Genomic DNA, 12989 nt, shown 5'->3' on the forward strand with positions numbered 1-12989 from the left:
TGTAACCTCTCTCTCCTGCAATGTGTGTTTCAGGGTGTGTGTGTAACCTCTCTCCTGCAGTGTGTGTTGCAGGGTGTGTGTAATCTCTCTCCTGCAGGGTGTGTTGCACGGTGTGTGTAACCTCCTACAGTGTGTGTTGCAGGATGTGTGTGTAACATCTCTCCTGCAGTGTGTGTTGCAGGGTTTGTGTGTAACCTCTCTCTCCTGCAGTGTGTGTTGCAGGGTGTGTGTGTAACCTCTCTCCTGCAGTGTGTGTTGCAGGGTGTGTGTAACCCTCCTGCAGGGTGTGTTGCAGGTGTATGTGTAACCTCTCTCCTGCAGTGTGTGTTGCAAGGTGTGTGTGTAACCTCTCTCCTGCAGTGTGTGTTGCAGGGTTTGTGTGTAACCTCTCTCTCCTGCAGTGTGTGTTGCAGGGTGTGTGTGTAACCTCTCTCTCCTGCAGTGTGTGTTGCAGGGTGTTTGTAACCACTCTCCGACAGTGTGTGTTGCAGGTGTGTGTGTACCTCTCTCCTGCAGTGTGTGTTGCAAGGTGTGTGTGTAACCTCTCTCCTGCAATGTGTGTTGCAGGGTGTGTGTGTAACCTCTCTCCTGCAGTGTGTGTTGCAGGGTGTGTGTAACTCTCCTGCAGGGTGTGTTGCACGGTGTGTGTGTAACCTCTCTCCTACAGTGTGTGTTGCAGGATGTGTGTGTACATCTCTCTCCTGTAGTGTGTGTTGCAGGGTTTGTGTGTAACCTCTCTCCTGCAGTGTGTGTTGCAGGGTGTGTGTGTAACCTCTCTCCTGCAGTGTGTGTTGCAGGGTTTGTGTGTAACCTCTCTCTCCTGCAGTGTGTGTTGCAGGGTGTGTGTGTAACCTCTCTCCTGCAGTGTGTGTTGCAGGGTGTGTGTGTAACCTCTCTCCTGCAGGTGTGTGTTGCAGGGTGTGTGTGTAACCCTCTCTCCTGCAGTGTGTGTTGCAGGGTGTGTGTGTAACCTCTCTCTCCTGCAGTGTGTGTTGCAGGGTGAGTGTAACCTCTCTCCTGCAGTGGGTGTTGCAGGGTGTGTGTGTAACCTCTCTCTTGCAGTGTGTGTTGCAGGGTGTGTGTGTAACCTCTCTCTCCTGCAGTGTGTGTTGGCAGGGTGTGTGTGTAACCTCTCTCCTGCAGTGTGTGTTGCAGGGTGTGTGTAACCTCTCTCCTGCAGTGTGTGTTGGCAGGGTGTGTGTGTAACCACTCTCTCCTGAAGTGTGTGTTGCAGGGTGTGTGTAACCTCTCTCCTACAGTGCGTGTTGAAGGATGTGTGTGTAACCTCTCTCCTGCAGTGTGTGTTGCAGGGTGTGTGTGTAACCTCTCTCTCTCCTGTAATGTGTGTTGCAGGGTGTGTGTAACCTCTCTCTCCTGTAGTGTGTGTTGCAGGGTGTGTGTGTAACCTCTCTCCTGCAGTGTGTGTTGCAGGGTGTGTGTGTAACCTCTCTCCTACAGTGTGTGTTGCAGGGTGTGTGTGTAACCTCTCTCCTACAGTGTGTGTTGCAGGGTGTGTGTGTAACCTCTCTCCTGTAGTGTGTGTTGCAGGGTGTGTGTGTAACCTCTCTCCTACAGTGTGTGTTGCAGGGTGTGTGTAACCTCTCTCCTACAGTGTGTGTTGCAGGGGTGTGTGTGTAACCTCTCTCCTGAGTGTGTGTTGCAGGGTGTGTGTGTAACCTCTCTCCTGCAGTGTGTGTTGCAGGGGTGTGTGTAACCTCTCTCTCCTGCAGTGTGTGTTGCAGGGTGTGTGTGTAACCCTCTCTCATGCGGTGTGTGTTGCAGGGGTGATGTGTAACCTCTCTCCTGCAGTGTGTGTTGCAGGGTGTGTGTGTAACCTCTCTCTCCTGTAGTGTGTGTTGCAGGGTGTGTGTAACCTCTCTCTCCTGTAGTGTGTGTTGCAGGGTGTGTGTGTACCTCTCTCCTGCAGTGTGTGTTGCAGGGTTGTGTGCCAACCTCTCTCCTGCAGTGTGTGTTGCAGGGTGTGTGTGTAACCTCTCTCCTGCAGTGTGTGTTGCAGGGTGTGTGTGTAACCTCTCTCCTGCAGTGTGTGTTGCAGGATGTGTGTGTAACATCTCTCTCCTGCAGTGTGTGTTGCAGGGTTGTGTGTGTAACCTCTCTCTCCTGCAGTGTGTGGGTGGGGGGGTGTTGCAGGGTGTGTGTAACCTCTCTCCTGCAGTGTGTGTTGCAGGGTTTGTGTGTAACCTCTCTCTCCTGCAATGTGTGTTTCAGGGTGTGTGTGTAACCACTCTCCGACAGTGTGTGTTGCAGTGTGTATGTGATCTCTCTCCTGCAGTGTGTGTTGCAAGGTGTGTGTGTAACTCTCTCCGCAGGGGTGTGTTGCACGGTGTGTGTAACCTCTCTCCTACAGTGTGTGTTGCAGGGTGTGTGTGTAACCTCTCTCTCCTGCAGTGTGTGTTGCAGGGTGTGTGTGTAACCTCTCTCTCCTGCAGTGTGTGTTGCAGGGTGTGTGTGTAACCTCTCTCTCCTGCAGTGTGTGTGTTGCAGGGTGTGTGTAACCTCTCTCCTGCAGGGTGTGTTGCACGGTGTGTGTAACCTCTCTCCTGCAGTGTGTGTTGCAGGGTGTGTGTGTAACTCTCTCTCCTGCAGTGTGTGTTGGCAGGGTGTGTGTGTAACCACTCTCTCCTGAAGTGTGTGTTGCAGGGTGTGTGTGTAACCTCTCTCCTACAGTGCGTGTTGAAGGGTGTGTGTGTAACCTCTCTCTCCTGCAGTGTGTGTTGCAGGGTGTGTGTGTAACTCTCTCTCCTGCAGTGTGTGTTGCAGGGTGTGTGTAACCTCTCTCTCCTGTAGTGTGTGTTGCAGGGTGTGTGTGTAACCTCTCTCCTGCAGTGTGTGTTGCAGGTGTGTGTGTAACCTCTCTCCTACAGTGTGTGTTGCAGGGTGTGTGTGTAACCTCTCCTGCATGTGTGTGTTGCAGGTGTGTGTGTAACCTCTCTCCTGTAGTGTGTGCTTGCAGGGTGTGTGTGTAACCTCTCTCCTGCAGTGTGTGTTGCAGGGTGTGTGTAACCTCTCCCTGCAGTGTGTGTTGCAGGGTGTGTGTGTAACCTCTCTCTGCAGTGTGTGTTGCAGGGTGTGTGTGTAACCTCTCTCTCCTGCAGTGTGTGTTGCAGGTGTGTGTGTAACCTCTCTCCTGCAGTGTGTGTTGCAGGGTGTGTGTGTAACCTCTCTCTCCTGCAGTGTGTGTTGCAGGGTGTGTGTGTAACCTCTCTCCTGCAGTGTGTGTTGCAGGGTGTGTGTGTAACCTCTCTCCTGCAGTGTGTGTTGCAGGGTGTGTGTGTAACCTCTCTCCTGCAGTGTGTGTTGCAGGGTGTGTGTGTAACCTCTCTCCTGCAGTGTGTGTTGCAGGTGTGTGTGTAACCTCTCTCCTGCAGTGTGTGTTGCAGGGTGTGTGTGTAACCTCTCTCTCCTGCAGTGTGTGTTGCAGGGTGTGTGTGTAACCTCTCTCTCCTGCAGTGTGTGTTGCAGGGTGTGTGTGTAACCTCTCTCCTGCAGTGTGTGTTGCAGGGTGTGTGTGTAACCTCTCTCCTGCAGTGTGTGTTGCAGGGTGTGTGTGTAACCTCTCTCCTGCAGTGTGTGTTGCAGGGTGTGTGTGTAACCTCTCTCTCCTGCAGTGTGTGTTGCAGGGTGTGTGTAACCTCTCTCCTGCAGTGTGTGTTGCAGGGTGTGTGTGTAACCTCTCTCCTGCAGTGTGTGTTGCAGGGTGTGTGTGTAACCTCTCTCCTGTAGTGTGTGTTGCAGGGTGTGTGTGTAACCTCTCTCCTGCAGTGTGTGTTGCAGGGTGTGTGTGTAACCTCTCTCCTGTAGTGTGTGTTGCAGGGTGTGTGTAACCTCTCTCCTGCAGTGTGTGTTGCAGGGTGTGTGTGTAACCTCTCTCCTGCAGTGTGTGTTGCAGGGTGTGTGTGTAACCTCTCTCCTGCAGTGTGTGTTGCAGGGTGTGTGTGTAACCTCTCTCCTGCAGTGTGTGTTGCAGGGTGTGTGTAACTTCTCTCTCCTGCAGTGTGTGTTGCAGGATGTGTGTGTAACCTCTCTCCTGCAGTGTGTGTTGCAGGGTGTGTGTGTAACCTCTCTCTCCTGCAGTGTGTGTTGCAGGGTGTGTGTAACCTCTCTCCTGCAGTGTGTGTTGCAGGGTGTGTGTGTAACCTCTCTCCTGCAGTGTGTTGCAGGGTGTGTGTGTAACCTCTCTCCTGCAGTGTGTGTTGCAGGGTGTGTGTGTAACCTCTCTCCTGCAGTGTGTGTTGCAGGGTGTGTGTGTAACCTCTCTCCTGCAGTGTGTGTTGCAGGGTGTGTGTGTAACCTCTCTCTCCTGCAGTGTGTGTTGCAGGGTGTGTGTAACCTCTCTCCTGCAGTGTGTGTTGCAGGTGTGTGTGTAACCTCTCTCCTGCAGTGTGTGTTGCAGGGTGTGTGTGTAACCTCTCTCCTGCAGTGTGTGTTGCAGGGTGTGTGTGTAACCTCTCTCTCCTGCAGTGTGTGTTGCAGGTGTGTGTGTAACACTCTCTCCTGCAGTGTGTGTTGCAGGGTGTGTGTGTAACCTCTCTCCTGCAGTGTGTGTTGCAGGGTGTGTGTGTAACCTCTCTCCTGCAGTGTGTGTTGCAGGGTGTGTGTGTAACCTCTCTCCTGCAGTGTGTGTTGCAGGTGTGTGTGTAACTCTCTCCTGCAGTGTGTGTTGCAGGTGTGTGTGTAACCTCTCTCTCCTGCAGTGTGTGTTGCAGGGTGTGTGTGTAACCTCTCTCCTGCAGTGTGTGTTGCAGGGTGTGTGTGTAACCTCTCTCCTGCAGTGTGTGTTGCAGGGTGTGTGTGTAACCCTCTCTCTCCTGCAGTGTGTGTTGCAGGGTGTGTGTGTAACCTCTCTCTCCTGCAGTGTGTGTTGCAGGGTGTGTGTAACCTCTCTCCTGCAGTGTGTGTTGCAGGGTGTGTGTGTAACCTCTCTCTCCTGCAGTGTGTGTTGCAGGTGTGTGTGTAACCCTCTCTCCTGCAGTGTGTGTTGCAGGGTGTGTGTGTAACCCTCTCTCCTGCAGTGTGTGTTGCAGGTTGTGTGTGTAACCTCTCTCTCCTGCAGTGTGTGTTGCAGGGTGTGTGTGTAACCTCTCTCCTGCAGTGTGTGTTGCAGGGTGTGTGTAACCTCTCCTGCAGTGTGTGTTGCAGGGTGTGTGTAACTCTCTCTCCTACAGTGTGTGTTGCAGGGTGTGTGTGTAACATCTCTCTCCTGCAGTGTGTGTTGCAGGTGTGTGTGTAACCTCTCTCTCTCTGTAGTGTGTGTTGCAGGGTGTGTGTGTAACCTCTCTCCTGCAGTGTGTGTTGCAGGGTGTGTGTGTAACCTCTCTCCTGCAGTGTGTGTTGCAGGGGTGTGTGTGTAACCTCTCTCTCCTGCAGTGTGTGTTGCAGGGTGTGTGTGTAACCTCTCTCTCCTGCAGTGTGTGTTGCAGGGTGTGTGTGTAACCTCTCTCCTGCAGTGTGTGTTGCAGGGTGTGTGTGTAACCTCTCTCTCCTGCAGTGTGTGTTGCAGGGTGTGTGTGTAACCTCTCTCTCCTGCAGTGTGTGTTGCAGGGGTGTGTGTAACCTCTCTCCTGCAGTGTGTGTTGCAGGGTGTGTGTGTAACCCTCTCTCCTGCAGTGTGTGTTGCAGGGTGTGTGTGTAACTCTCTCTCCTGCAGTGTGTGTTGCAGGTGTGTGTGTAACCTCTCTCCTGCAGTGTGTGTTGCAGGGTGTGTGTGTAACCTCTCTCCTGCAGTGTGTGTTGCAGGGGTGTGTGTAACCTCTCTCCTGCAGTGTGTGTTGCAGGGTGTGTGTAACCTCTCTCCTGCAGTGTGTGTTGCAGGGTGTGTGTGTAACCTCTCTCCTGCAGTGTGTGTTGCAGGGTGTGTGTGTAACCTCTCTCTCCTGCAGTGTGTGTTGCAGGGTGTGTGTGTAACCTCTCTCCTGCAGTGTGTGTTGCAGGGTGTGTGTGTAACCTCTCTCTCCTGCAGTGTGTGTTGCAGGGTGTGTGTAACCTCTCTCTCCTGCAGTGTGTGTTGCAGGGTGTGTGTGTAACCTCTCTCCTGCAGTGTGTGTTGCAGGTGTGTGTGTAACCTCTCTCCTGTAGTGTGTGTTGCAGGGTGTGTGTGTAACTCTCTCCTGCAGTGTGTGTTGCAGGGTGTGTGTAACCCTCTCCTGCAGTGTGTGTTGCAGGGTGTGTGTGTAACCTCTCTCTCCTGCAGTGTGTGTTGCAGGGTGTGTGTAACCTCTCTCTCCTGCAGTGTGTGTTGCAGGGTGTGTGTGTAACCTCTCCTCCTGCAGTGTGTGTTGCAGGTGTGTGTGTAACCTCTCTCCTGCAGTGTGTGTTGCAGGGTGTGTGTGTAACCTCTCTCCTGCAGTGTGTGTTGCAGGGTGTGTGTGTAACCTCTCTCCTGCAGTGTGTGTTGCAGGGTGTGTGTGTAACCTCTCTCTCCTGCAGTGTGTGTTGCAGGGTGTGTGTGTAACCTCTCTCCTGCAGTGTGTGTTGCAGGGTGTGTGTGTAACTCTCTCCTGCAGTGTGTGTTGCAGGGTGTGTGTGTAACCTCTCTCCTGCAGTGTGTGTTGCAGGGTGTGTGTGTAACCTCTCCTGCAGTGTGTGTTGCAGGGTGTGTGTAACCTCTCTCTCCTGCAGTGTGTGTTGCAGGGTGTGTGTAACCTCTCTCTACAGTGTGTGTTGCAGGGTGTGTGTGTAACCTCTCTCCTGCAGTGTGTGTTGCAGGGTGTGTGTGTAACCTCTCTCCTGCAGTGTGTGTTGCAGGGTGTGTGTGTAACCTCTCTCCTGCAGTGTGTGTTGCAGGGTGTGTGTGTAACCTCTCTCCTGCAGTGTGTGTTGCAGGGTGTGTGTGTAACCTCTCTCCTGCAGTGTGTGTTGCAGGGTGTGTGTGTAACCTCTCTCTCCTGCAGTGTGTGTTGCAGGGTGTGTGTGTAACCTCTCTCCTGCAGTGTGTGTTGCAGGGGTGTGTGTAACCTCTCCCTGCAGTGTGTGTTGCAGGGTGTGTGTGTAACCTCTCTCTCCTGCAGTGTGTGTTGCAGGGTGTGTGTGTAACCCTCTCTCCTGCAGTGTGTGTTGCAGGGTGTGTGTGTAACCTCTCTCCTGCAGTGTGTGTTGCAGGGTGTGTGTGTAACCTCTCTCCTGCAGTGTGTGTTGCAGGGTGTGTGTGTAACCTCTCTCCTGCAGTGTGTGTTGCAGGGTGTGTGTGTAACATCTCTCTCCTGCAGTGTGTGTTGCAGGGTTGTGTGTAACCTCTCTCCTGCAGTGTGTGTTGCAGGGTGTGTGTGTAACCTCTCTCCTGCAGTGTGTGTTGCAGGGTGTGTGTGTAACTCTCTCTCCTGCAGTGTGTGTTGCAGGGTGTGTGTGTAACCTCTCTCCTGCAGTGTGTGTTGCAGGGTGTGTGTGTAACCTCTCTCTCCTGCAGTGTGTGTTGCAGGGTGTGTGTGTAACTCTCTCTCCTGCAGTGTGTGTTGCAGGGTGTGTGTAACCTCTCTCCTGCAGTGTGTGTTGCAGGGTGTGTGTGTAACATCTCTCTCCTGCAGTGTGTGTTGCAGGGTGTGTGTGTAACCTCTCTCTCCTGCAGTGTGTGTTGCAGGGTGTGTGTGTAACCTCTCTCCTGCAGTGTGTGTTGCAGGGTGTGTGTGTAACCTCTCTCTCCTGCAGTGTGTGTTGCAGGGTGTGTGCGTAACCTCTCTCCTGCAGTGTGTGTTGCAGGGTGTGTGTGTAACTCTCTCTCCTGCAGTGTGTGTTGCAGGATGTGTGTGTAACCTCTCTCTCCTGCAGTGTGTGTTGCAGGGTGTGTGTGTAACCTCTCTCTCCTGCAGTGTGTGTTGCAGGGTGTGTGTAACCTCTCTCCTGCAGTGGGTGTTGCAGGGTGTGTGTGTAACCTCTCTCTCCTGCAGTGTGTGTTGCAGGGTGTGTGTGTAACCTCTCTCTCCTGCAGTGTGTGTTGGCAGGGTGTGTGTGTAACCTCTCTCCTGCAGTGTGTGTTGCAGGGTGTGTGTGTAACCTCTCTCTCCTGCAGTGTGTGTTGGCAGGGTGTGTGTGTAACCTCTCTCCTGACAGTGTGTGTTGCAGGTGTGTGTGTAACCTCTCTCCTGCAGTGCGTGTTGCAGGGTGTGTGTGTAACCTCTCTCTCCTGCAGTGTGTGTTGCAGGGTGTGTGTGTAACCTCTCTCTCTCCTGCAGTGTGTGTTGCAGGGGTGTGTGTAACCTCTCTCTCCTGTAGTGTGTGTTGCAGGGTGTGTGTGTAACCTCTCTCCTGCAGTGTGTGTTGCAGGGTGTGTGTGTAACCTCTCTCCTACAGTGTGTGTTGCAGGGTGTGTGTGTAACCTCTCTCTCCTACAGTGTGTGTTGCAGGGTGTGTGTGTAACCTCTCTCCTGTAGTGTGTGTTGCAGGGTGTGTGTGTAACCTCTCTCCTACAGTGTGTGTTGCAGGGTGTGTGTAACCTCTCTCCTACAGTGTGTGTTGCAGGGTGTGTGTGTAACCTCTCTCCTGTAGTGTGTGTTGCAGGGTGTGTGTGTAACCTCTCTCCTGTAGTGTGTGTTGCAGGGTGTGTGTGTAACCTCTCTCTCCTGCAGTGTGTGTTGCAGGGTGTGTGTGTAACCTCTCTCTCATGCAGTGTGTGTTGCAGGGTGGTGTAACCTCTCTCCTGCAGTGTGTGTTGCAGGGTGTGTGTTTAACCTCTCTCTCCTGTAGTGTGTGTTGCAGGGTGTGTGTAACCTCTCTCTCCTGTAGTGTGTGTTGCAGGGTGTGTGTGTACCCTCTCTCCTGCAGTGTGTGTTGCAGGGTGTGTGTGTAACCTCTCTCTCCTGCAGTGTGTGTTGCAGGGTGTGTGTGTAACCTCTCTCCTACAGTGTGTGTTGCAGGGTGTGTGTGTAACCTCTCTCCTACAGTGTGTGTTGCAGGATGTGTGTGTAACATCTCTCTCCTGTAGTGTGTGTTGCAGGGTTTGTGTGTAACCTCTCTCTCCTGCAGTGTGTGTTGCAGGGTGTGTGTGTACCCTCTCTCCTGCAGTGTGTGTTGCAGGGTTTGTGTGTAACCTCTCTCTCCTGCAATGTGTGTTTCAGGGTGTGTTTGTAACCACTCTCCGACAGTGGGTGTTGCAGTGTGTATGTGTACCTCTCTCCTGCAGTGTGTGTTGCAAGGTGTGTGTGTAACCTCTCTCCTGCAGGGTGTGTTGCACGGTGTGTGTAACCTCTCTCCTACAGTGTGTGTTGCAGGATGTGTGTGTAACCTCTCTCTCCTGCAGTGTGTGTTGCAGGGTGTGTGTGTAACCTCTCTCTCCTGCAGTGTGTGTTTCAGGGTGTGTGTGTAACCTCTCTCTCCTGCAGTGTGTGTTGCAGGGTGTGTGTAATCTCTCTCCTGCAGGGTGTGTTGCACGGTGTGTGTAACCTCTCTCCTACAGTGTGTGTTGCAGGATGTGTGTGTAACCTCTCTCTCCTGCAGTGTGTGTTGGCAGGGTGTGTGTGTAACCACTCTCTCCTGAAGTGTGTGTTGCAGGGTGTGTGTAACCTCTCTCCTACAGTGCGTGTTGAAGGATGTGTGTGTAACCTCTCTCTCCTGCAGTGTGTGTTGCAGGGTGTGTGTGTAACCTCTCTCTCTCCTGTAATGTGTGTTGCAGGGTGTGTGTAACCTCTCTCTCCTGTAGTGTGTGTTGCAGGGTGTGTGTGTAACCTCTCTCCTGCAGTGTGTGTTGCAGGGTGTGTGTGTAACCTCTCTCCTACAGTGTGTGTTGCAGGGTGTGTGTGTAAACTCTCTCCTACCGTGTGTGTTGCAGGATGTGTGTGTAACCTCTCTCTCCTGCAGTGTGTGTTGGCAGGGTGTGTGTGTAACCACTCTCTCCTGAAGTGTGTGTTGCAGGGTGTGTGTAACCTCTCTCCTACAGTGCGTGTTGAAGGATGTGTGTGTAACCTCTCTCTCCTGCAGTGTGTGTTGCAGGGTGTGTGTGTAACCTCTCTCTCTCCTGTAATGTGTGTTGCAGGGTGTGTGTAACCTCTCTCTCCTGTAGTGTGTGTTGCAGGGTGTGTGTGTAACCTCTCTCCTGCAGTGTGTGTTGCAGGGTGTGTGTGTAACCTCTCTCCTACAGTGTGTGTTGCAGGGTGTGTGTGTAACCTCTCTCCTACCGTGTGTGTTGCAGGGTGTGTGTGTAACCTCTCTCCTGTAGTGTGTGTTGCAGGGTGTGTGTGTAACCTCTCTCCTACAGTGTGTGTTGCAGGGTGTGTGTAACCTCTCTCCTACAGTGTGTGTTGCAGGGTGTGTGTGTAACCTCTCTCCTGTAGTGTGTGTTGCAGGGTGTGTGTGTAACCTCTCTCTCCTGCAGTGTGTGTTGCAGGGTGTGTGTGTAACCTCTCTCTCCTGCAGTGTGTGTTGCAGGGTGTGTGTGTAACCTCTCTCTCCTGCAGTGTGTGTTGCAGGGTGTGTGTGTAACCTCTCTCCTGCAATGTGTGTTTCAGGGTGTGTGTGTAACCTCTCTCTCCTGCAGTGTGTGTTGCAGGGTGTGTGTAATCTCTCTCCTGCAGGGTGTGTTGCACGGTGTGTGTAACCTCTCTCCTACAGTGTGTGTTGCAGGATGTGTGTGTAACCTCTCTCTCCTGCAGTGTGTGTTGCAGGGTGTGTGTGTAACCTCTCTCTCCTGCAGTGTGTGTTGCAGGGTGAGTGTAACCTCTCTCCTGCAGTGGGTGTTGCAGGGTGTATGTGTAACCTCTCTCCTGCAGTGTGTGTTGCAGGGTGTGTGTGTAACCTCTCTCTCCTGCAGTGTGTGTTGGCAGGGTGTGTGTGTAACCTCTCTCCTGCAGTGTGTGTTGCAGGGTGTGTGTGTAACCTCTCTCTCCTGCAGTGTGTGTTGGCAGGGTGTGTGTGTAACCACTCTCTCCTGAAGTGTGTGTTGCAGGGTGTGTGTAACCTCTCTCCTACAGTGCGTGTTGAAGGATGTGTGTGTAACCTCTCTCTCCTGCAGTGTGTGTTGCAGGGTGTGTGTGTAACCTCTCTCTCTCCTGTAATGTGTGTTGCAGGGTGTGTGTAACCTCTCTCTCCTGTAGTGTGTGTTGCAGGGTGTGTGTGTAACCTCTCTCCTGCAGTGTGTGTTGCAGGGTGTGTGTGTAACCTCTCTCCTACAGTGTGTGTTGCAGGGTGTGTGTGTAACCTCTCTCCTACAGTGTGTGTTGCAGGGTGTGTGTGTAACCTCTCTCCTGTAGTGTGTGTTGCAGGGTGTGTGTGTAACCTCTCTCCTACAGTGTGTGTTGCAGGGTGTGTGTAACCTCTCTCCTACAGTGTGTGTTGCAGGGTGTGTGTGTAACCTCTCTCCTGCAGTGTGTGTTGCAGGGTGTGTGTGTAACCTCTCTCTCCTGCAGTGTGTGTTGCAGGGTGTGTGTGTAACCTCTCTCTCCTGCAGTGTGTGTTGGCAGGGTGTGTGTGTAACCACTCTCTCCTGAAGTGTGTGTTGCAGGGTGTGTGTGTAACCTCTCTCTCATGCGGGTGTGTGTTGCAGGGTGAGTGTAACCTCTCTCCTGCAGTGTGTGTTGCAGGGTGTGTGTGTAACCTCTCTCTCTCCTGTAATGTGTGTTGCAGGGTGTGTGTAACCTCTCTCTCCTGTAGTGTGTGTTGCAGGGTGTGTGTGTAACCTCTCTCCTGCAGTGTGTGTTGCAGGGTGTGTGTGTACCCTCTCTCCTGCAGTGTGTGTTGCAGGGTTTGTGTGTAACCTCTCTCTCCTGCAGTGTGTGTTGCAGGGTGTGTGTGTAACCTCTCTCCTGCAGTGTGTGTTGCAGGATGTGTGTGTAACCTCTCTCTCCTGCAGTGTGTGTTGCAGGATGTGTGTGTAACCTCTCTCTCCTGCAGTGTGTGTTGCAGGGTGTGTGTGTAACCTCTCTCTCCTGCAGTGTGTGTTGCAGGGTGAGTGTAAACTCTCTCCTGCAGTGGGTGTTGCAGGGTGTGTGTGTAACCTCTCTCCTGCAGTGTGTGTTGCAGGGTGTGTGTGTAACCTCTCTCTCCTGCAGTGTGTGTTGGCAGGGTGTGTGTGTAACCACTCTCTCCTGAAGTGTGTGTTGCAGGGTGTGTGTAACCTCTCTCCTACAGTGCGTGATGAAGGATGTGTGTGTAACCTCTCTCTCCTGCAGTGTGTGTTGCAGGGTGTGTGTGTAACCTCTCTCTCTCCTGTAATGTGTGTTGCAGGGTGTGTGTAACCTCTCTCTCCTGTAGTGTGTGTTGCAGGGTGTGTGTGTAACCTCTCTCCTGCAGTGTGTGTTGCAGGGTGTGTGTGTAACCTCTCTCCTACAGTGTGTGTTGCAGGGTGTGTGTGTAACCTCTCTCCTACAGTGTGTGTTGCAGGGTGTGTGTGTAACCTCTCTCCTGTAGTGTGTGTTGCAGGGTGTGTGTGTAACCTCTCTCCTACAGTGTGTGTTGCAGGGTGTGTGTAACCTCTCTCCTACAGTGTGTGTTGCAGGGTGTGTGTGTAACCTCTCTCCTGTAGTGTGTGTTGCAGGGTGTGTGTGTAACCTCTCTCTCCTGCAGTGTGTGTTGCAGGGTGTGTGTGTAACCTCTCTCCTGCAGTGTGTGTTGCAGGGTGTGTGTGTAACCTCTCTCTCCTGCAGTGTGTGTTGCAGGGTGTGTGTGTAACCTCTCTCTCCTGCAGTGTGTGTTGCAGGGTGTGTGTAACCACTCTCCGACAGTGGGTGTTGCAGTGTGTATGTGTAACTCTCTCCTGCAGTGTGTGTTGCAAGGTGTGTGTGTAACCTCTCTCTCCTGCAATGTGTGTTTCAGGGTGTGTGTACCCTCTCTCCTGCAGTGTGTGTTGCAGGGTTTGTGTGTAACCTCTCTCTCCTGCAGTGTGTGTTGCAGGGTGTGTGTGTAACCTCTCTCCTGCAGTGTGTGTTGCATGATGTGTGTGTAACCTCTCTCTCCTGCAGTGTGTGTTGCAGGATGTGTGTGTAACCTCTCTCTCCTGCAGTGTGTGTTGCAGGGTGTGTGTGTAACCTCTCTCTCCTGCAGTGTGT

This window comes from Salmo salar, unplaced genomic scaffold (assembly GCF_905237065.1).
Source record: "Salmo salar unplaced genomic scaffold, Ssal_v3.1, whole genome shotgun sequence".
Taxonomy (NCBI): domain Eukaryota; kingdom Metazoa; phylum Chordata; class Actinopteri; order Salmoniformes; family Salmonidae; genus Salmo; species Salmo salar.